The sequence below is a fragment of the Carcharodon carcharias genome, chromosome 16 (genome assembly GCF_017639515.1).
Source record: "Carcharodon carcharias isolate sCarCar2 chromosome 16, sCarCar2.pri, whole genome shotgun sequence".
Lineage (NCBI taxonomy): Eukaryota > Metazoa > Chordata > Chondrichthyes > Lamniformes > Lamnidae > Carcharodon > Carcharodon carcharias.
The window spans coordinates 5,863,874-5,884,519 of NC_054482.1; the positions used below are offsets into that span (position 1 = coordinate 5,863,874).

The following is a 20,646-nucleotide window of genomic DNA, read 5'->3' on the forward strand; positions in this document are numbered from 1 at the left end:
CCCCCTCTCGTCGTCCTCCTCCCCCTCCTCCTCCCCCCTCTCGTCGTCCTCCTCCCCTCCTCCTCCCCCCTCTCGTCGTCCTCCTCCCCCTCCTCCTCCCCCCTCTCGTCGTCCTCCTCCCCCTCCTCCTCCCCCCTCTCGTCGTCCTCCTCGCCCCTCCTCCTCCCCCCTCTCGTCCTCCTCCTCCCCCTCCTCCTCCCCCCTCTCGTCCTCCTCCTCCCCCTCCTCCTCCCCCCTCTCGTCCTCCTCCTCCCCCTCCTCCTCCCCCCTCTCGTCCTCCTCCTCCCCCTCCTCCTCCCCCCTCTCGTCCTCCCCTCCCCCTCCTCCTCCCCCCTCTCGTCCTCCCTCCCCCCCTCCTCCCCCCCTCTCGTCCTCCTCCTCCCCTCCTCCTCCCCCCTCTCGTCCTCCTCCTCCCCCTCCTCCTCCCCCCTCTCGTCCTCCTCCTCCCCCTCCTCCTCCCCCCTCTCGTCCTCCTCCTCCCCCTCCTCCTCCCCCCTCTCGTCCTCCTCCTCCCCTCCTCCTCCCCCCTCTCGTCCTCCTCCTCCCCCTCCTCCTCCCCCCTCTCGTCCTCCTCCTCCCCCTCCTCCTCCCCCCTCTCGTCCTCCTCCTCCCCCTCCTCCTCCCCCCTCTCGTCCTCCTCCTCCCCCTCCTCCTCCCCCCTCTCGTCCTCCTCCTCCCCCTCCTCCTCCCCCCTCTCGTCCTCCTCCTCCCCCTCCTCCTCCCCCCTCTCGTCCTCCTCCTCCCCCTCCTCCTCCCCCCTCTCGTCCTCCTCCTCCCCCTCCTCCTCCCCCCTCTCGTCCTCCTCCTCCCCCCTCCTCCTCCCCCCTCTCGTCCTCCTCCTCCCCCTCCTCCTCCCCCTCTCGTCCTCCTCCTCCCCTCCTCCTCCCCCCTCTCGTCCTCCTCCTCCCCCTCCTCCTCCCCCCTCTCGTCCTCCTCCTCCCCCTCCTCCTCCCCCCTCTCGTCCTCCTCCTCCCCCTCCTCCTCCCCCTCTCGTCCTCCTCCTCCCCCTCCTCCTCCCCCCTCTCGTCCTCCTCCTCCCCCTCCTCCTCCCCCCTCTCGTCCTCCTCCTCCCCCTCCTCCTCCCCCCTCTCGTCCTCCTCCTCCCCCTCCTCCTCCCCCCTCTCGTCCTCCTCCTCCCCCTCCTCCTCCCCCCTCTCGTCCTCCTCCTCCCCTCCTCCTCCCCCCTCTCGTCCTCCTCCTCCCCCTCCTCCTCCCCCCTCTCGTCTCCTCCTCCCCCTCCTCCTCCCCCCTCTCGTCCTCCTCCTCCCCCTCCTCCTCCCCCCTCTCGTCCTCCTCCTCCCCCTCCTCCTCCCCCCTCTCGTCCTCCTCCTCCTCCTCCTCCTCCCCCCTCTCGTCCTCCTCCTCCTCCTCCTCCTCCCCCTCTCGTCCTCCTCCTCCCCCTCCTCCTCCCCCCTCTCGTCCTCCTCCTCCTCCTCCTCCTCCCCCTCTCGTCCTCCTCCTCCCTCCTCCCCCCTCTCGTCCTCCTCCTCCTCCTCCTCCTCCCCCCTCTCGTCCTCCTCCTCCTCCTCCTCCTCCCCCCTCTCGTCCTCCTCCTCCTCCTCCTCCTCCCCCCTCTCGTCCTCCTCCTCCTCCTCCTCCTCCCCCCTCTCGTCCTCCTCCTCCTCCTCCTCCTCCCCCCTCTCGTCCTCCTCCTCCTCCTCCTCCTCCCCCCTCTCGTCCTCCTCCTCCTCCTCCTCCTCCCCCCTCTCGTCCTCCTCCTCCTCCTCCTCCTCCCCCCTCTCGTCCTCCTCCTCCTCCTCCTCCTCCTCCTCTCGTCCTCCTCCTCCTCCTCCTCCTCCCCCCTCTCGTCCTCCTCCTCCTCCTCCTCCTCCCCCCTCTCGTCCTCCTCCTCCTCCTCCTCCTCCCCCCTCTCGTCCTCCTCCTCCTCCTCCTCCTCCCCCCTCTCGTCCTCCTCCTCCTCCTCCTCCTCCCCCCTCTCGTCCTCCTCCTCCTCCTCCTCCTCCCCCCTCTCGTCCTCCTCCTCCTCCTCCTCCTCCCCCCTCTCGTCCTCCTCCTCCTCCTCCTCCTCCTCCCCCTCTCGTCCTCCTCCTCCTCCTCCTCCTCCCCCCTCTCGTCCTCCTCCTCCTCCTCCTCCTCCTCCCCCTCTCGTCCTCCTCCTCCTCCTCCTCCTCCCCTCTCGTCCTCCTCCTCCTCCTCCTCCCCCTCTCGTCCTCCTCCTCCTCCTCCTCCTCCCCCCTCTCGTCCTCCTCCTCCTCCTCCTCCTCCTCCCCCCTCTCGTCCTCCTCCTCCTCCTCCTCCTCCCCCCTCTCGTCCTCCTCCTCCTCCTCCCCCCCTCTCGTCCTCCTCCCCCTCCTCCTCCCCCCTCTCGTCCTCCTCCTCCCCCTCCTCCTCCCCCCTCTCGTCCTCCTCCTCCCCCTCCTCCTCCCCCCTCTCGTCCTCCTCCTCCCCTCCTCCTCCCCCCTCTCGTCCTCCTCCTCCCCTCCTCCTCCCCCTCTCGTCCTCCTCCTCCCCCTCCTCCTCCCCCCTCTCGTCCTCCTCCCCCCTCTCGTCCTCCTCCTCCCCCTCCTCCTCCCCCCTCTCGTCCTCCTCCTCCCCCCTCTCGTCCTCCTCCTCCCCCCTCTCGTCCCCCTCCTCCTCCCCCCTCTCGTCCTCCTCCTCCCCCTCCTCCTCCCCCCTCTCGTCCTCCTCCTCCCCCTCCTCCTCCCCCCTCTCGTCCTCCTCCTCCCCCTCCTCCTCCCCCCTCTCGTCCTCCTCCTCCCCCTCCTCCTCCCCCCTCTCGTCCTCCTCCTCCCCCTCCTCCTCCCCCTCTCGTCCTCCTCCTCCCCTCCTCCCCCCTCTCGTCCTCCTCCTCCCCCTCCTCCTCCCCCCTCTCGTCCTCCTCCTCCCCCTCCTCCTCCCCCCTCTCGTCCTCCTCCTCCCCTCCTCCTCCCCCCTCTCGTCCTCCTCCTCCCCCTCCTCCTCCCCCCTCTCGTCCTCCTCCTCCCCCTCCTCCTCCCCCCTCTCGTCCTCCTCCTCCCCCTCCTCCTCCCCCCTCTCGTCCTCCTCCTCCCCCTCCTCCTCCCCCCTCTCGTCCTCCTCCTCCCCCTCCTCCTCCCCCCTCTCGTCCTCCTCCTCCCCCTCCTCCTCCCCCCTCTCGTCCTCCTCCTCCCCCTCCTCCTCCCCCCTCTCGTCCTCCTCCTCCCCCTCCTCCTCCCCCTCTCGTCCTCCTCCTCCCCCTCCTCCTCCCCCCTCTCGTCCTCCTCCTCCCCCTCCTCCTCCCCCCTCTCGTCCTCCTCCTCCCCCTCCTCCTCCCCCCCTCGTCCTCCTCCTCCTCCTCCTCCTCCCCCCTCTCGTCCTCCTCCTCCTCCTCCTCCTCCCCCCTCTCGTCCTCCTCCTCCTCCCCCCTCTCGTCCTCCTCCTCCTCCTCCTCCTCCCCCCTCTCGTCCTCCTCCTCCTCCTCCTCCTCCCCCCTCTCGTCCTCCTCCTCCTCCTCCTCCTCCCCCCTCTCGTCCTCCTCCTCCTCCTCCTCCTCCCCCCTCTCGTCCTCCTCCTCCTCCTCCTCCTCCCCCCTCTCGTCCTCCTCCTCCTCCTCCTCCTCCCCCCTCTCGTCCTCCTCTCCTCCTCCTCCTCCCCCCTCTCGTCCTCCTCCTCCTCCTCCTCCTCCCCCTCTCGTCCTCCTCCTCCTCCTCCTCCTCCCCCTCTCGTCCTCCTCCTCCTCCTCCTCCTCCCCCTCTCGTCCTCCTCCTCCTCCTGCTCCTCCCCCCTCTCGTCCTCCTCCTCCTCCTCCTCCTCCCCCCTCTCGTCCTCCTCCTCCTCCTCCTCCTCCCCCCTCTCGTCGTCCTCCTCCTCCTCCTCCTCCCCCCTCTCGTCCTCCTCCTCCTCCTCCTCCTCCCCCCTCTCGTCCTCCTCCTCCTCCTCCTCCTCCCCCCTCTCGTCCTCCTCCTCCTCCTCCTCCTCCCCCCTCTCGTCCTCCTCCTCCTCCTCCTCCTCCCCCCTCTCGTCCTCCTCCTCCTCCTCCTCCTCCTCCCCCCTCTCGTCCTCCTCCTCCTCCTCCTCCTCCTCCCCCCTCTCGTCCTCCTCCTCCTCCTCCTCCTCCTCCCCCCTCTCGTCCTCCTCCTCCTCCTCCTCCTCCCCCCTCTCGTCCTCCTCCTCCTCCTCCTCCTCCCCCCTCTCGTCCTCCTCCTCCTCCTCCTCCTCCCCCCTCTCGTCCTCCTCCTCCTCCTCCTCCTCCCCCCTCTCGTCCTCCTCCTCCTCCTCCTCCTCCTCCCCCCTCTCGTCCTCCTCCTCCTCCTCCTCCCCCCCTCTCGTCCTCCTCCTCCCCCCCCTCCTCCCCCCCTCTCGTCCTCCTCCTCCCCCCTCCTCCTCCCCCCCCCTCTCGTCCTCCTCCTCCCCCCCCTCCTCCCCCCCCCCCCCTCTCGTCCTCCTCCTCCCCCCCCCTCCTCCCCCCCCTCTCGTCCTCCTCCTCCCCCCCCCTCCTCCCCCCCCCTCTCGTCCTCCTCCTCCCCCCCCTTATTGACCACCATTTAGGTTAATTTCCAATGAGTAACCTTGAATTTTTTGATAGCCAATTGTATTATTCTGCCTGTTACTGATTTGAGACAGAGTGGTTTGTTTTAACTTTGGTGTATATTTAAAGTTTTTCAAAATGGATATGGCTTTGCTTTGTTTTGAGGACTGTCAGCACTGCGTGGATTTCAGTCCTGCTTTCACTTAGCACCCTCAACTATTGAATGCCTATTCTTGAGGAATTATTGGTTTTGAATCCTATCTTTTGAAATCCAAATCATCAAGTTTTGTCGTGGAACCTGCTACAATTCGGTTGTCATGCTTCTAGAATCTTCTCTTGAGAAAAGTTTCAGGAACCACTCCATTTAGTAAGCTATGTATTTTTAGTTCATCTTTTGTTTTAACCCTAGCTGCGTTCTTTAGGAACGTCATTTCAGCAAACTGGTTATTCCAAGAAGGAATAACACTGGAACAATTTCTTACTGTTGTTCAGATTCCAAAGCCAACTTCTTTGCTTTTTGGTCCCTTTTTCAGAGACTCTGGCATCATTTATTAGTTGGTTTTGCATTTATGAAATCGAGTACTGTAGATCTTTATAAAAGAAACACTGTGGCATTTGCAAATCAGATCTGCTTGAAAGTTTGCTACCCTGGAGTTGATGCATTGTTCAAAAATAATAGTAAAACTAGAGATGAGCATTTATAACAGATGCTGTTAATAAGTGTATATTAATGGTTTCAAGACAGCTATCTTTTCAGAAATTCATTGGAATTGCGCGTAAATCATAGATTAGGGTTACAAATATATACAATGCATACTAATCTGTGTGCTCATTGGTCATCTATGTTTACTGTGCTTCTGTAGCATAGATGTTTTCCACTATTGTAATATGGTACATATATTGATATATAACATAACTGAGATGATATAAAAGTTTCATGCTCTTCATTGATAGCCTAAGCTGCACAGTAATACAATATTTGATCATATTTTTCTCCCGTTTTGTAAAACTTGCTTTGAATGTAAGTAACTCCACAAAACTGCATCATCCTAGTTTTAAAATGTGCTTCCTTTGCTCTACCTTCTGTGAATTTTCAGTAATCACTCAAGATTTCTTTTATTTTACTGAACAACTTTCCCAAGCTTTGTTCTTTTTCTTTGGTTATTTATCTCAGTAGGTTTATCAATTTTGTTATAACTGGTTACTGCAGTTGATATCATTCTTGCCTTTGTGCATTCAAACTGCTGTAAAGACTTGGGAATGTAATTAAGGTTGTCATTTTAATGTCATACTAATAAAGTGTTGGGTTGTTGGAGTTGCCACCTTTTGGATAAAATGTTAAACCAAGGCTGTGATATAGATGACGTAGACATAATATGTAAAGGATAGAGAATTTAATTAATTTAACCTGACAACATAGGATCTATGGACTTTTATACAAATTGTGGAGTGTAGTCGACCTTTCATTTTTACTCTGTAAATTAAGGAGATCTGCAATTTACCATGTATTATAATTATTTGTATACTGTTATGTTCATATTTGTGCAATCTTTTTTATACTTTATTTTAATTGCCTAGTACTATATTATGAATTATGATTACTTGCTTTACTTGTATCGTCATCATAATTTGGCACCTGCTGCCATGATGATTTTTGAATGTCTATCAAGATGGACAAGGTTATGTGGTACGATCCAAAGGAGAGCGGGCCTTTTGTCATATACTGGTCAGCAATTTTCCTTCTGCAAAACCATTTGTCTGATCGTTTGTTTATTTGTTGTTTGTGCATGCTTGCAATGCACAAGTTGACTACTATGTTCGACGACATCCCCTACCCTCCCCTCCTTTTGCTTTTCAAGCTGTTGTTGCCACAGCGGTGCACCAATAATTGTCATTATTGAGCCTGATAGCCAGCAATTGATTTGGGAGTCAGCTTGTCACAAGTATAAGAAATCCTGAGGCCAGAAACGTGATTAACCCTGAAATTGAAGCAGAACTTTAGCCTCAGGCCCCAGAGAGAGGGGCAGGCCTAAATGGAGGTAAGCTTTGGCAGGCATTTGTAATCCTAAATCACTATTTTTAAAGGAAGAGTTTGTGTATTTTGGTAGAGTTGTGTTTTTACATTCTGATATTTTTATAGTTTTTCCAAGTATCACTTGTGAAAGGTTAATATGCAAATATTGTGGCTATTGAGTTATGCTGTCAGCTTCACATTAGAACAAACTTGTATTTAAATAGTCTTTTAACTGTGGCCTAACCAATACTTGTACAAATTCCTTGTTATTCCTTTATGCTTCGTTATTTATAAAATCCCAAATTCTTTTGACCGCCTGTGTAGCTCAATCAACTGGTGCTCACTTGTAGGGAATTATGTATTTGAATCTGTAGGCCCCTTTTGTTTAGTGTCTTTCCATTACATTTATGTACTCGATCCTTGTTTTTCCTGCATTGCAACAGTGATTACATTTCAGAAGTAATTCATTTGCCATGAATTGCTTTGGGATGTCCTGAAGTCATATTTAGGATTTTTTCTTTCTTTCTTCCAAAATGCATCACTTCACACTCATTTATGTTAACTTGCACCTGCCGTCTGTCTTCCTACTTCATTAATCTGTCCATGTCCTCCTAAAGTCTTTTACAGTCATCTTTGTGGTTTGGTAAACCTCCTAGATTTATGCTGTCAACAAATTTGAAGACTCTTTCTTATAATGAAGTACAAACCATATGCATGTACAAGTTGACATGGCTCTGACTCCTTGGGGTACAACTTTGTACTACATTTCCTCCATCATACTGTACCTGAATTTTCCTAATAAGGCACCTTATTGAATACTTTCTGATAATGTGTTCACGCTATTTCATTCCCTTGAATTATTAACTTGATTCAAAGAATTTGCATACAACTGAGTCATTCTGTTTGTAACTTGAACATATTAATGGAATTCAACTTTGTTTCAGATGTTTTTTAAATCTCTACATTGAATATCAGTGAATCCCTTTATATAATTACAGCAGAGCAGCTTTGTGGAATTGGTTTTTCACTTTGATTGCCTGAGCCAAGAATTGGGTAGGTGGATCACGTGCGGATCCCAACTGCTTTTCTTCCCATTAAAATTAATGGAAAGAAAACCTGGTAGGGTCTGTGAGGGCCTTTCAGAGCTCCTGTCAGAGGTTACTCTGCATCACTGCGACGAGATCTAACAACCACATGGTAAAGATGAAAATGTAACCATGTGTGAACACCTGTATCTCTCCCCTGCCCCGATTGCCATCTGAGTCTGAATTAATGCAAATAAAGTGAATTAGGAAAAATTAAATGACCTAATTCAGATCTGCTTAGTGTTTGAGATCACTTTGCTATTAACCCTCAATAATATAAGAATACATTTTGCAGGTAATAATTCTGATGTACCAAACCTAGATTGTTATAGTTTTGCAGTGTTCAAGGTGCGATCTCTGTTTTCTTGCCTTTGTTTTGTATGATATGTGGAGTTTAATTGCCATTTTGAGTTTTGAGCAAATTGGCATTTTTCTAGTGCTTTTGGTTGCCATCATAATTATTTAAAAGTGAAAATTGGAGTAAAGTATAGAACGCAGGGATAAATATTTTATAATAGAAGCATCATATGGAGTAAGTGTTTATTAAACTCCCTATTTTATCTGGAGGATCAGTCTGTAACGTGCCTCCACCATAATTTAAGATACTAAAATAGCCCTGTAACATTCCAAAAGCAAAATACTGCAGATGCTGGAAATCTGAAATAAAACAAAAAAAATTGCTAGAAACACTCAGCAGGTCAGCCAGCATCTGTGGAGAGAAACAAAGTTAACGTTTCAGGTTGAGATGACCTTTCATGTTCTGATGAAAGTCAAGCCTGGTGGGTTCTTCATTTTGCGGAAAAAAACACACAAATTGAAGGTGTATAATTCTCAAAACACTGGTATATATCCTAGAGTTCCAAATGATAGAAGTGTAATTTGACTTTTCCAGCCATTATAAAACACTGGCTCTGGCTATAGTGAGTGAACCTGTACAGGGAATTAAGAACTCAGAGCAACATGTTATAACTTAGTTCTTGAAGTAGCCTGAGGACATTTATTCCAGCATTGGATCATTCTTTAAAGCCATGGTGCTATTGGACGATGCTTGTTTTTGATAATGAAAAAATTGACATGGTATAAATTTTTAAAATAATTTACACAGAACTGTTTTTACTACAATAGTAGGGAATTTATTGATCAGTTTAAGACTTCTAGTTTAGTTATTAAATACTGTTCATGTTGTGCAAACTTGTTAACTTCTATGTGGTGTAAAAGTAGTCATACAACTGTTTTGAGAACAACATGCTTTTGCCAAGTTTTAACACGGCTCCAGCAGCTCAGATTTTTATCAATCTTATTGAATGTTGTTCTAGGTTGATACCTAAGATGAAAAGGGTTATTATTCATCAACATAGCTTCTTTATACAACACCATTACACTCAGTTTCTTTCAACTGTAGAACCTTTGAATTGTTTTGGTTCAGTGTTATTGCTGCATAGTAATGAGAATCTCATAGTGCAACAAGTAATGAGTAAAACATCTGATCTGAACATACTTGCATATCCCAATGCATTCCCTCATGCCCAGTGTGGATTTACTTTATTCTTACATATTCTAAAGTCTTGTAATTTCAGTTTTCTTTACATGCAATTGCTATCAAAAGTGTGTAAAAAAAAATGCCACCTTCTGTGGATATACTAGTGACTTTTGAGACATTTGCACATCCAGGTTGAAATTCACTGTTTTTCTTGCTTGTCTACACACCACATGTGTTACGGTGTGCATTTGTAAGCTGTTTAAAATACATCCAACTTTTTGAAAAATGTTTAATAAGCACAAAGATGTACTTATCAATTGTTTGGGATACTGAGGTTTTATTTTAAGCACTTTTTTAATTCAATGTTTTGTTCATTGTATCCAAATTAGCTATTACTATAACTATTTTTTGAGAGGGAAAACTAGTTGGTCAGCCATAATGCTGTGGACTTTTGATTCTAACTAGCTTGCTTAAACATTGTACATGGTAAACCAAATTTGGGATGTATGTGGGAGAACAGTTTTCACTTTAGTATCACTGCAAGTAAACAAGCTTGCTATTACATTTCCATATGGCACAATTATTGTATACTGTGAATTGATTGTGTACTCTACTGGTTGCTACATTTGACTTTTTTGAAGCATTCAGCAGGAGCTGTGGCACATGATGCACAGCATTGATATGCAGCATGCGCATGTTAACAATCTTTTAATATGAAGTGAAGCCAAGGAGGGATTCATTTATCCACGTGATTAGTTCTTGTTAAGTACATGATTTCTGTGATCTTGAAGTTGGATATTTGCCTTGTAGCTCTATGGGGAAAAATTGTGTGTGAATAGGGAGGTGTTACATTCATCAGTGAGATTCAATAAATCACTTCAATTATGAAGTGGAGCGTAATTCACTTGTGGAAATAAGTTTGCCTCATTGTTTGGCATGACACATTCAAAATATTGCAAGAAGTGTGGTCTGGAAACTGTAATGTTTGTCACAAATCCTGCTGTTTTCTACTACTGCACTATGCACATGCAAATGTTTTCAACATTCAGCTGCCACAGTGCAACAACTCAATAAGGTAAGGTATGTTCATGCTGCGGAATGGAACACATTCTACTTTTGGCCCCCTTTGCTAACGTCAAGCACTTCTGTGTCAGGTATATTGCAGGCATATATTGTGTAAAGCTCCATCCCTTCACGTACCAAATGAGACACACTAACCTAAAACTAGAGAAAAACTCCTTGCTGCATGAGTGAGACATTAATGTTTCCCACACCAGCAGCCTTCAGAGTCTTTCATGTCGGTTGTTCTAGTTCTGGGAGATTTTTTGTTTGTACAAGACCTCGACTGCTTTATGCAGTAGTCTTGATTTCAACCAGGAATCTAAAAGTGTATTAAGTATTTTGCACAGGAATTGGCTTTGGTTATGAGTCCAAGCTGGTGCTGCCTTTCACTTTGTCATAATAGTTCAAATTGTGTGGATTTCTCAAAGGGTATAATAGTATGGAAAAAATGCAATGCTGCAGCCAGTGGAGTTTAATGGATCCAGCTGCAGTAGAGCTCCCCACAACAATATTTTACAGAGAAGTAGCATGCAGAGAAAGGAAGTGTATAGTTCCCCAAATGAAACATCTATATTAAGATATATTAGAAATCTTGCATCTGTCTGCACTTCCTGTTTATAAGCAATAATAACAACAGCTTACATGTAAGTAAAGTCTCCATGAAATCTCATGGCATCAGGTCAAACATGGGCAAAGAAACCTCCTGCTGATTACCCACTCTTGGCTGATGAATCAGTACTCCTCCATGTTGAACATCACTGAGGGAGTCAAGGGTGCAGAATGTACTCTAGAATGGGGACGTCAATGCCCATCAGAAAGAGTGGCTCTGTATCACCATTACTGACCGTGTTGGCCATAGGACATAGCTGCTAGACTGGGTCTGCAGCAGGTGGTGAGGGAACCAGGTGGTGGTCTGCAGCAGGTGGTGGTGGAGGGTATCCTCAATGTGAAGACAGGACTTTATCTCCACAAGGACTGTGCGGTGGTAACTCCTACTGATATTGTCATGGACAGATGCATCTGCGGCAGGTAGGCTGGTGAGGAAAAACATATTTGACCTCATCCTCACCAGCCTACCTGCCGCAGATGCATCTGTCCATGACAATATCAGTAGGAGTTACCACCGCACAGTCCTTGTGGAGATAAAGTCCTGTCTTCACATTGAGGATACCCTCCATTGTGTTGTGTGGCATGACTGCCATGCTAAATGGGCTAGATTTCAAACAGATCTAGCAGCTTAAGACTGGGCAACCATGAGATGCCGTGGGCCATCAGCAGCAACAGAATTGTACTCGATCACAATCTGTAACCTCATGGCCTGACATATCCCCCACTCTCCCGTTTACCACCAAACTATGGGATCAATCCTGGCTCAATGAAGTGTGCAGGAGGGCATGCCGGGAGCAGCACCAGGCATATCTAAAAATGAGATGTCAACTTGGTGAGACAACAACACAAGACTACTTGCATGCCAAGCAGCATAAGCAGCAAGTGATAGAGCCAAGTGATACCACAACCAATGAATCAGACCTCAGCTCTGCAGTCCTGCCACATCCAGTTGTGAATGGTGGTGGACAATTAAACAACTCACTGGAGGAGGAGGCTCCATAATTTTTCCCCATCCTCAATGATGGGGGAGCGCAGCAGATCAGTGCAAAAGATGAAGCATTTGTAACAGTCTTCAGCCAGAAGTGCCGAGATCCATCTCTGCCTCCTCCGGAGGTCTCTGCATCATAGACACCAGTCTTCAGCCAATTCGATTCGTTCCATTTGATTTCAAGAAACGGGCTGAAGGCACTGGATACTACAAAGGCTATGGGCCCTGACAACATTCCAACAATAGTACTGACGAGGTGCAGCAGAACTTGCTGTGCCTCTAGCCAAGCTGTTCCAGTACAGCTGCGATACTGGCATCTACCCGGCAATGTGGAAAATTGCCCGGGTATGTCCTGTACACACAAAGCGGTACAAATGCAACCCGGCCAATCAGTCTACTCTCGATCTTCAGTAAAGTGATGAAGGGGGTCATCAACAGTGCTATCCAGCACCACTTGCTTACCAATAACCTGCTCACTGATGCTCAGTTTGGGTTCTGCCAGAGCCACTCAGCTCCTGACCTCATTGCAGCCTTGGTTCAAACGTGGGCAAAAGAGTTGAACTCCTGAGCTGAGGTGAGTGTGACTGCCCTCGACATCAAGGCTGTATTTGACGGAGTGTGGCATCAAGGCGCCCTAGAAAAACTGAAGTCGATGGGAATCTGGGAGCAAACTTTCTGCTGGTTGAAGTCATATCTAGCACAAAGGAAGATGGTTGTGGTTGTTGGGAGTCAATCATCTCAGTTCCAGGACATCACTGCAGGAGTTCCTCAGGGTAGTGTCCTAGGCCCAACCATTTTTAGCTGCTTCATCAATGACCTTCCTTCCATCATAAGGTCAGATGTGGGGATGTTCGCTGATGATTGCACCATGTTCAGCACCATTCACAACTCCCCAGATAATGAAGCATTCATTTCATGTCCAAATGCAGCAAGACCTGGACAAAATCCAGGATAATTGACGAGAAACATTCACACTACACAAATGGTAGGTAATGACCATCTCCAAGAGAGAATCTAACTGTCGCCCCTTGGCATTCAATGGCATTGCCATCGATGAATCCTAGGGATTAACATTGGCCAGAAACTGAACTGGATTAGCCATATATATGCTGTGGCTGCAAGAGCAGGTCACGGGCTAGGAATCCTGCAGCAGTAATTCATCTCCTGACTCCCCAAAGCCTGTCCACCATCTACAAGGCACAAGTCACGAGTGTGATGGAATACTCACCAATCTCAGGATGAGTGCAGCTCCAACAACACTCAAGAAGCTTGACACCATCCAAGACAAAGCATCCTGCTTTATAGGCACCCCATCCACAAACATTCACTCCCTCAGCCACTTACGCACAGTGTCAGCAGTGTATACCATCTACAAGGTGCACTGCAGGAACTCACCAAGGCTTCTTAGATAGCACCTTCTAAACTCTCAGCCTCTACCATCCAGAAGTACAAGGGCAGCAGATACACCACCACCACCTGGCCGCTCCCCTCCAAGCCAGCCACCATCCTGACTTGGAAATATATAACTGTTCCTTCCCTGTCACTGGGTCCAAATCCTGGAACTTCCTGCTTAACAGCACTTTGGATGTACCTAGACCACATGGACTGGAGTGTTTCAAGAAGGTAGCTCACCACCACCTCCCTCCTGCAGGGCAATTTAGTGATGGCCAACCAGCAACCTCCACACCCCATGAATGAATTTTTAAAAAATTGTCCCAAGGCATTTGGAACAAATTTTGACAACGAGCCACAAAAGGAGATATAGGGACAGATGACCAAAACCTTGTTCAGAAGAGGCAGAATTTTAAGGAGAATCTGAAAGGATGTGAGGGAGGTAAAGACATGGAGAGGTTTAGGAAGGAAATTTCAGAGCTAAGAACCATAGCAGCTTAAAGCAAAGCTGTCAGTGGCAGGCAAATACAATTCGGGCCTCCTGTGCATCCCTGATTTTTAAGAGATCTTACAGTTGTCTGGAGATCTTTGGTTGCATTACTGGAGGAGTTTAGAGATAGAGAGATGAGGACTTTGAGGAAAGTATGGGTGATTTTTAAAAATTGATAGACTGGGAGTGACTGTAGGTCAGTGAGCACAGGGAAAAAGAATTGACATCAGTTTGAAAATGGACAGCAGAGTTTGAATGAGTTGAAATTTATTGGCAGATAGGAGACTAGAGCATTAGAATGATCAAATCTTGAGGTAACAAAGACACGGAGGGTGAGGTTTTTGGTCAAGGCAGGCGCAGAGATGGGCGATTATTAAGGAGGTGAAAGTTGGTGGTCTTGATGATGGGGCAGAAATATGGTCAGAAGCTCACCTTGGGTGAAATAAGCATGTTACTTCCTAAGGTCATATTATTGTCACAATTGTGTGAACTTTTGCTTTTGCATCATAATATACTTGTATTTTATGTGGCAGTCTTTTTACATTGTCCGGCTCCCCCCTGCAGAGAAACACCCAGGCTCCCTTCCTCTGTCGGCCCCTGAAAAAATCTCTCTTTCCCTCCACCACTTAGCTGTACACCTCCCCTTAATCTGCTGTCACCACCATCTCCTCAAAAACCATCCTTAGGTTCTTTCATCTTTGCAAACCTCTGACCCCCCCCCTTTCCTCTCCAAAGTCCTTTAACATGCTGCCGCCTCCTAAATCTGTGCCACCTTTTCCAAGCTCAATATTTTTTTGCCCTTGCCACAGTATTAAATTGTCTCTTATCAAAGTCACAAATGACATCTGATGTGAACGTGATAGTGGTAAACCATCCCTCTTCATCCTCTCGGCCCATCCGAATCCCTCGACATGGTTGACCACACCATCTTCCTCTAATCTGTCTTGTTCATCATCCAGTTGGGTGAGATAGCCTGGTACCATTCTTATCTATGCAGTCATAGCCAGAGAATCACCTCAGTGATTACATCCACAGTGTTACCTCTGATGTCCCCCAAGGATTTATCCTTGGCCCCTCCTACTTCTCAACCACATGCTGTCCCTTACTAACATCATCTGACGACATGATGTCAGGTTCTGTATGAACCCTGACAATACACAGCTCTACCTCTTGACTCCTCCACTGTCTCTAAATTGTTGGATGACCTGTCTGGCATCCAATATTGGATGGGTAGAAATTTTCTCTGTCTCAATATTGGGAAGGCTAAAGCCTTTGCCTTCGTCCTCACTTCAAATACGTTTCCTAACCACCGACTGCCACCTTCTCCCTGGCAGCCATAGTATTGTGTTTGACCCCAAAATAAATTTCCAACCACATATTTCTGCGCCGTCACCACCATAAAATTACACCACTCCACCCCGGTTTCGGCTCATCTGCTGCTGAAACTCTCACCTGTGCCTTTGTTTTTCTCTGGACTTATCGAGTCCAGCCCATTCCTGGTTGGCCTCATATCTTCCACCCTCCATAAACCGAATTCACTCAAAACTGTGCTACTCATTCCTCGCACCAGGCCCTGCTCACCATCTCCTCTGTGCATGCTGATCTATATTGGCTTCTGGTTAAGCGTCACCTCGAGTTTAAAATTCTCAACCTTGTTTTCAAATCCCTTCATAACCTTATCCCTCCATACAATGTCATCTCCCCAGCCCTACAACCCTCTGAGATTTCAATGTTCCTTCAATTCTGACTTTTTTTTTGCATGCACCAGCCACCCCCCCCCCCCCCCCCCCCCCCCCCCCCCCCCCCCCCCCCCCCCCCCGCCTCAAACCCGGTAGCTGGTTGTCTTTGATATGTTTTCCACTTCATCAACAATAATATTAACGACAACAGTTAAATACAGTTTAAAGTTGAATGTTGAGGGGGAAAGAAAGCTGGCTTTGGTTTGAGGTCATACATCACACGTCCAGTACGGTTCAGAGTGGATAGCAAATGGTTTCATACCTGTGGGGGGCCCACTTCTTCCCCAGTGCTGTCAATCTCTGGAAACCTCCCAGTGAATTAAATAACAGATTCCACCTCCTAACGCTGTCAAAATTGAGCAACACCTGTGTGCTGTTAAAGCCTAGTTCACCTCACCCCACTGCTATTGCTGCTGCCATAGGTCTCATTTCCTCCATTGATGCTAAGCTCTACAACGGCTCTCCCGCCTCATGAATGTTGTTAAAACCAGGTTTCTACCTCAATCTGGCATATGTTCTTTATCATCTTGCTGTTACCTATTGCCTCTTTTTAAAACAAAGCTATTAAATTGGTGCATAGATCTGAAAGTAAAGCTTTTAACTTCAATGGTAAAGTGGTCAAAATTGCAGAATTTGATCTCCAAACACTGATACCTCTCAGAATATTTAATAGAAAAGCAAATGAATTATTTAGTCACCATACAACAGTGGGCCTAATAATATATTGTCCGTTACATGCTGTAACTTCATTAAGTTATATATTATTATATTTGAAACTTGGGTTTTATAAAGTGGTGGGCAAGTTGTATTGCGGATATATCTGTGCATATCTATTCTGGATCAGCTGTATGTTTTGTAATACTGAACATTGAGACAATAATTGTTCACAAAACATAATTTATTTTGTGCAAATGTCAGGGTGCCTTCGCTCAAACTGAAAATTTTTGCATTTTCAGTAAACTTCTGCCATTTGTGACCCCTTTTGCAAATTCGTTAATAGTATGAAAGTGTACACCCATTGTGGCCCCAAATCTTCACCCATCTGTGGTATTGGTCCTAAAATATCTTTAGAAATTGGAAAGATTTCTATTGAGGTTCATTTTAAAATATTTGCTTGTCATTTTCAAGGGATTACAAATGAGGGAAAGGTCCTAAAAGTGAGTGTTTGACTCCCTAGATAGTCAAGTGTGAAAACACAATGTAGATTGGAGTGGGGGTGGGCAGTCAGCTGGTGAATTGCTTCACGGAATAATGTTTTGCAGGTTTTAATTTGTTGAAACAGAAATACTGCATAGATTTGTTTGGGTGAAAGAATAAAAAGTGCCTTGAGCTTCTTTATGAAGCCTGAATAGGCTCAAAACCAAGCTGCTAAATAACACTGCAGAACAATTATATGCTGGGTAAAGTTAAGACTCCAATTGCATGTTGTGGTAATGGAGTTTTTGTTTATAATGACTACATTCAAGGACTTTTTTTTACACTTGGGGTATGAATTTGATGGATGTCACCGCTCAGGAGAGATAGGTAAAGAGTTGAAGAGGTTTCCACATCTGCAAGAGCAAAGTTCAGATGTACAGCAAATAATTTTTCGATGGCTGGACCCGATCTAATTCACTCCCATTATGAAGTATATTTGCTGTTTATGATTTTGCCCTTTGCAAGAATTCGGGGGAACATAACCCCCGTGAATGGTAAGACTTTACTGTGCTTTCCAAAAAAGGGGGAGATGAATTTAAGGGACCCTTTTAAGGAATCCAACCAAAGCGCAAGTTCCTGATGACAATTTTTGTTGAGAAATGGAGTGAAAAACAGAAGGATGATGATCAGACTTGTTTTATTTGTAAGAGAATTTGAAGAAAAATTGTTGAGGGAATGATTTCTTGAAGCAGCTATGTTAATTCATCCACCTGCAATGGGAAAATAATTATCGTTACTCAGCTTCCAAGAAGCAGCCTGAAAAATCATTTGCTTGGCTGTCTTTGGGTAGATGTCTGAGAAACTTTGTCAAATTTGCTCACTGGGGACATGCATTTATCTTGCCCATCAAATACTGCTCTGCCTTGCAACAGTGACTTGCCATGAGCAAACCTAGAGGCAATCTATTAGTATATTAATAAAAACAGTACATCTGGTGCATATTTCTGGCCATATCACTTTGTATCAAATGTGAATTTCCCTCCTAGTATTGAAATTTGCAGTGTTAAGAACAGTTGCATTTGAATTCAATAAAAATCTGGAATTATAAAAGTCTGAACCCATTGCTGATTGTTGTAAAAACCCAACTGGTTCACTGATGTCCCTTAGGGAAGGAAATCTGCTGTCCTTCGCTGGTCTGGCCTACAAGTGACTCCAGACCCACAGCAATGTGGTTGACTCTTAAATGCCCTTTGAACAAGGGCAATTAGGGATGGGTAATAAAGGCTGGCCTAGCCAGCGACATGAACGAATAAAAAAAAAAAATTGCTCAGTGAATTTGAGTCTCAAAGCCCTTGGTTATTGAAACTGTTTATATTACAGTTCAACAATTGATATAAAATGTGTTGACTTAGAAAGGGATGTCACTTTCAGTGCCAGATCACAAGCTGCATTGTCTATTTTTAAGAATGAGAATTTCTGGATTTTATATTTAATGTACTAAATGTATATTTGGAAAAAACAAATATGCTTTCCACAAAGTTGCTTTTTCTGTCTGTGCAAAAACATGTACTCTTACCCAAATTATGTACAGGACTCCAAAATTGCTTTGTATACATGCCCTTCTCGCGCATTTATTCCTTATGCAGATTTCTGTTTAGTGGGAAAGAAAATCAAGAAACAAAGGATGTGATTGGAGAAGCGGTGTAGATGTGATGTGCTGAATGGCCTCCTTCTGTGTTGTAACAGTTCTGTAATTTGCGAAGTCTAAATACCAGCAAAACAAAGTAACTGAGGCACAATTATTACAGTTTTGTGACTGATATTGCTGTGAGCTTAACAATGCTGACTTAGTAATTAAACTTCAGTGGGCATATAAGGCAAGAATAATATATTATGTTTCACACCATGTTATGTTTCCGCCCTTATAAAACACAACATTGGATGGAAAGCTTGAACTGCTGCCTCTGAGTCAACAAGTCATGGGTGCAAGCCTCACTATAGAAACATTAGCACTTAAACCTTACTGACACTTGTTATGAAGGGAGTGCTGCACTGGAGATGCTGTCTTTCAGATCAACTCTTAAAATGAGACCTAATCTACCCTTATAATTGGCTATAATGATCTTATGCAACTGCAGGGGAGTTCAGCTAGTGTGTTGGCCATTAATCATGACTCAACCAACATCACTAAAATAGTTCAAAAGCAAAATACCGCAGTTGCTGTATATCTGAAATAAATGCTGAAAGTGATGGAAATACTCAGCAAGCCCAACAGCATATTGGAGAAAGAAATAGAATTAATGTTTTAGGTCTGTAGCTTTATATGAGATCGCTGAGTATTTCTAGCATTTTCTGTTTTAGTGGAATAAAAAGTGTTATCCTGGTCACTCATCTCTTTGCTGTATTACAACAATGGCTGTCCTTCCAAAATACCTGAGTCTGTGAAATGCTTTGGGATGTCCTAAGATTGTGAAAGGTCCATAAGAAGCAAACATGTGAACATACAAATTAGGAGCAGGAGTAGGCCATTTGGTGCCTTAAGCCTGCTCCACTATTCTGTAAGAGCATGGCTGCTCTGATTGTGGCCTCAACTCCCACTTCTGTTTATCCCAGATAACCTTTCACCTCCCCTTGTTATTCAAGAATCTATCTACCTCTGCTTTAAAAATACTCAATGACTCTGCCTCCATCACTCTCTGGGGAAGAGAATTCTAAGACTCACAGCCCTCGGAGAAAAAAATCCTCCTCTTCTCTCTCTCAAATGAAAGACCCCTTATTTCTGAACTGTGTCCCCTAGTTCTAGCCTTTCCCACAAGGAAAAACACCCTTTCAACAGCCATCCTATCAAGTCCCCTCAGGATCTTGTATGTTTCAGTAAGATCAACACCTATTCTTCAAAACTCCAATAAATACAGGCCCAGCCTCTCCAACCTTTCCTCATAAGATAACCCACCCCCCCCACCCCCCCCACCCCCCCAATCCTAGGTATCAGTCAAGTGAACCGTGTAATGTTAAGCAGTGCCACTGGAGTTGTATCCAAAAATAATAAATTGGGACAATACTGTTTATAGTATTTTTGGCTCCATGATGATGTTACATTGTTGTGAAGGTTAAAAAAACAATTGGCTGTCAGTACACATGGATTATACACATGTGGACTACTGATTCTGAATCATAGATAAAGCTTTATTTGGTGGTTCTTTATTGCAAGTTGTCTTGATGCAGCCTACCTGCTAATTCTCCCACTCCATTTCCATGACTAATGTCAATTTTCCTTGAACCATCAGTTCTTGTTACACCCTGATTCATTTTTGTGATAAATATATTGCTTTTTATTTCCCCATAGGTTTCATGCTTACATATGCATTATTCTCATTTGTTTGTTACATTGTGCTAATTTCCTTCATTGGCAAAATTAAATGAAACGGTGTATAATTAGTTGGAGAACCATTGACCTGAAAGAAATTCTTTAATGTTTCTAGTTTGAGATGTACAGGTTTCACAGTCAACAGTGTGTAAATCTTATTAAAGTTTCTTGGGTAGGATTGCCGGGGGTTGGGGGGGGGGGGGGGGGGGCGTTGGGCTTGTGTCATTTGTGTCATGCTTTTCTGCCTGATGTTACTGGCCACGTTTGTTGCAGTTTACTAAGTCAGATGTGAATTACATTTTATTGCACTTTACAGTCAATTTCCCAAAACTTGTAGCAGTACTGTATTTTAGCCATGGCAGTGCAGAGTCATTTTCAAGAGATAAGGTAACAGATGTACTGACAGCATTATTTTAAAATGTGGTTTTCTTTGTAATCATTTCAGAATTCAATAATTGAGTATTTTTGGAAAATTGATACATTGGATGCCTATTTTAAGTCATCAGGAGATGTTCAGGAGAGCAGCTTACAAATCTATGGATATCGATACCAGTAGATTTGTGTCATGACTGGTACAACTATTGTATCAGTCTAATGTTCAGTGGGTTAAAGCTCAAATTCTATGTTTCAGTGACATTCAAACTGACCTTTTTTTATGTGAATTTTTGCTGTACTTGGCTGGGCTGCTGAATAACTCTCAGGCCTTGAACGTGAGTCCTTTGATGTAACATTGAAAAATTTGTAGTCGAGCTGCGAGAAGAGAGCTGCCTGAAATGAGTGTGGTGGCAGAGAGACAGAAAATGAAGTATAACTAGAGGAAACTTGGCAAAGTTATA

General features: G+C 46.7%; 1 protein-coding gene across 6 annotated transcripts in view; it reads left to right on the top strand.

The window, feature by feature from the left end:
- nek7 (NIMA-related kinase 7) overlaps positions 1 to 20,646 on the top strand; it is a 196,794-nt gene that overhangs the window by 13,935 nt on the left and 162,213 nt on the right. Inside the window, exon 1 of one of the 6 annotated variants that reach the window (XM_041208101.1) lies at positions 4,727 to 4,814. The exons of the other annotated variants lie outside the window; for them this stretch is intronic. The gene's annotated coding sequence lies outside the window, so the exon portion shown is untranslated. Of the gene's footprint in view, positions 1 to 4,726; positions 4,815 to 20,646 lie in introns of those variants that run through there. 6 annotated transcript variants of the gene reach the window in all.